Source organism: Tenrec ecaudatus, chromosome 1 (genome assembly GCF_050624435.1).
Source record: "Tenrec ecaudatus isolate mTenEca1 chromosome 1, mTenEca1.hap1, whole genome shotgun sequence".
Lineage (NCBI taxonomy): Eukaryota > Metazoa > Chordata > Mammalia > Afrosoricida > Tenrecidae > Tenrec > Tenrec ecaudatus.
This window is the reverse complement of record NC_134530.1, coordinates 134,468,992-134,472,777: the sequence shown is the minus strand read 5'-3', so window position 1 is coordinate 134,472,777 and position 3,786 is coordinate 134,468,992.

Genomic DNA, 3,786 nt, shown 5'->3' with positions numbered 1-3,786 from the left:
TCCTTCTTTACTTATCTGACACCAAGCATGTTCTCCCACATGACTTTGTATCCCTGTTGAATTTTATGATTTGTTGCAACAGCCACACAGAGCTCACAGACAGTATTCATGATCAATTTTGAGATCTATTAGAAGTTTAGGATTGACTAGAGACGGTAAGAGGTTCCCACAAGCAAGATCAGTAAGTACAGACATAGCCATTGCTCTGCAGCAGCACCGTCCTCAGCCACTAGCCAAGTTTCTTTCTGTTCTCGGCCTGTCAGCTATGTGGTCCCTTGACTTTGGCCTCAGGGAACTTGACAGTCAGCCCACTTGCCCCTCTGTGTCACAGCCCCGTGTCTTGGGTCAGATATCCATGATCTTGCCATTACTCCTCGGAGTGACAGGCTCTGGTGTGTCTGGTTTGGTCGGCATCCTCCACTGCAGACAGAGCTCTTGGATGTGCTTTTCCAAACAGTCTTGCAATTTGGTGTTGCAGAGGCTCTTACATACTGAGGAGTGGTTGTGATGGATGCGTGGTTTGTTTTCAGCCAACCGATCTCCCAAGGGTGGTGTCTTAAGTCACACTCTTATTTTGAGTAGTCTTAAAGGTATCCCCAAGGAAACAAAGGGTGTGACTTTGTTTATACCCTCTACTAAGAGCAGGATTTAACCCTACTTTATTCCCATAGCAGAGAATCCCCTCTAAAACAGGATTCTAGCTGCAGGCTATAATGTGGAATTGTATATGGATCAAGAGGCAGCTGTGGGAGCAGAACAAGGGAATGCTACGTGGTTTGAAATCAGGAAAGGTGTGTGCCAGGGTTGTATCCACTCACTATATTCATTAAATCTGTCTGCTGAGCAACTATCTGAAGAGGAAACTGGCATCAGGATTAGAGGAAGGCTCATTAAAAACCTGTGCTATGCAAATAACCTAACTTTACTTGCTGAAAATGAAGAGAGCTTGAAGTTTTTACTGCCAAAGATCAGAGACTCTCTTAACTCCATGTAAAGAAAACCAAGAGTTACAGCTGGGCCAATAAGCAACATCAAGATAAATGGAAAACAGATCTGAGCAGTCAAGGGTTCGATTTCCTTGGATCTATCATCAGCATCCATGGAAATGGCAGTCCAGAAGTGAAAATCTTAGAAATGTGCAATCAGATGTGGAAGTGGTAACAAGCAAAGTTGTCATTTTGAGAACTAAGTTAGTTATACCTGTCCCCTGTCAGGGTATTTTCAACCACCTCACGTGCGTGTGAAAACTGGATAAGGAATCATTGATGCATTCAGTTCCAGTGTTTGTGAAGAATACTGACTGCACCATGAATTGTGAGAAGAATGGACAAATCTGTCATGGAAGAAGTACATCAAGAGAGCTTCTTAGAAGCAAAGAAAGACAAGCCTTTGTCTCCCTTATTTTAGGATGTGTTATCAAGAAGGGCCGAACTTTCAGGAAGTACCTCATGCTGTTCAGCAAGCTGCTCAGTTCCTAAAAGCACTCTCTCAACGACGCCAGGAAATTGGAACGACAGTTATCTGGCCACCTGACTGGCGGAGATCCATATTTCTACCCATTCCAAAACAAAGTTGACACAATAGAATGAGGAAATTATCCAACACAATCATTGTGTTAATTAGGGTTGGTGTCAACTTGACTGAGCCAGGATCCTCAGTCGTTCAGCAGTCAGGATCCCCACTATACTAGCAAATATAACAATTCATTAACTCCACCAGAAAACTTCCTGCCTGAAGTACTGAGCAATCGCTTTGTGGGCAGGCAAACCCATGCTGCTGCCTATGGTCCTCTTTTGTATGTAAGGGATCCTCAGGACAGGCACCCCAGATCCGGAGATCCGCTCCATGCCCATCGTTTCTCTGGAAGAATGCGATCCCATTCCTTTGGAGGATGGCCGGTTAGACAATAGTCACCGTGTTTGATAACTTAGAAACAGTCAACTTCTCTTCTCTGAATAGATTATGTTCATCTTTGAAAAACTCCTTTCCATTTCTGCTGAACTTACAGCAATTATTCTGACAATACTTTCAACTCCTTGAATGTAGGGAACTGTGTGTCTCCCTACCCTGGATTTAAGCCATGGATTTACTCTCGGTTTCCTGCCATACAAACTGCCCTGAGGTTTTACTGCCCTTTGTCTCAATTCCTGCCAGAGGGTGGCTGCCTTGACCCTTACTAGGACTGGTGCTCTTTCACTAGCAGCTGCTATGCTCATTGGTCAATACATGACTGGTGGCATCTCCCCCGAGGCTCACCAGGGATGCTTCCTTAACATACTTACCTGTTTGATCAGCTGCCCGCCATTCCTTCCTTGTTTGGAGATGCACGACTATTGGCTACCTCAGCTGTACCTTATTTTACATGTGACATAATGGTGCCAGCCCCTCGCTGGCTATTTAAACCTCTGCTCTCAACTCAATAAATGAGGCTTGATCAGATTCCTGTCTTGCCTCCATCTTTTCGCGCCCTTGCCCATCTTCATTCCCAGTCCCTCTTTCAGGTCCACATTGTTGATGTCCCGCTGGACGGGACACTTGAACATTTTCAGGAATTGCATATTGCACACAGACTATCTCATGGGAATTTGGGGCATAACACAAGGCTGAAACCAATGCCACCCTCTGGTTGATTGACACTTTTTCTCCGTATGTTATATGTTTGTTTACTGGAGTAACAAGTCAAGGGAATAAAATTGTATTATTTCATCAAAAGTATAATGAGTTTTATGAAACAAATAACTGTGTGTAAGAGTAGAGTCATGGGAAATATATATTATTTAACTAAGCTGTAAAACGAAACAATATATATTTGAGGATATATCTAGAAACCTTGGGAGCCCTGGTAATGCAGTGGTTACATATTGGGCTGCAATCCACAAGGTCGGCAGTTAGAAACCACCAGCTACTCTAAAGAAGAAAGATAGGGCTTTCTACTCCCTTAAAGAATTACAGTCTTGGAAAGGACAGGGGCAGTTCTATCCTGTCCTTATAAGGGCACTATGAGTCAGCATTGACTCGATGGCTGTGAGTTTGGTTGGGGTTTTATAGGAACTTTGGGGCCCTAGTGGTTAATGGCATAAGCTTTGGACAGTCAACCACAAGATAAATGGTTTGAAACCTCCAGCTGTTTAATGGGAGAAAGATGAGTCTTTCTACTCCTATAAAGAGTTACAGTCTCAGAAACTCACAAGGGCAATTCTGCTCTGTCCTATGGGTCATAATGAATCAGAATTGGCTGGATGGTAGTGAATGAGGATAAGAATCCTGGTAGCAAAAACGTTAAGCACTTGGCTGTTCACTGAAAGGTCTATGATTAGAAACTACTCAGTGGTTTCCAAGAAGAAAGGACAGGGACGTCTGCACCCATAAAGACTACAGCTTTCGAAACCCCATGTGGCAGATCTACTCTATCATATGCAGCCGCCGTGAGTTGGAATCAGCTAGACAGCACACGACAACAGAGGTAGAAAACCACCAAATGCAATGCAAGGCGATGGTTAATCTATGGCTCAGGTTATTGGTTATTGCTAGGTGAAAGGTGGGAGCTATGAACAGGGAAAGGCATTTAATAGGTTCTGGGGAATTATAATACTGCATTTCTTGGTTGTGGTGGCATATACATAGGTGTTCATCTATTGCTCTTTAATACGCATGCTATATTTCAAAATGTCAAATTTACAGATTCTAAGAGACCAAAAACAGATACCTCAATTCACTAGGTTAGGATGGCACTCAGAAATCAGAACGATCACATTTCCATAGAGTATCTTTATTATTATTACTTTT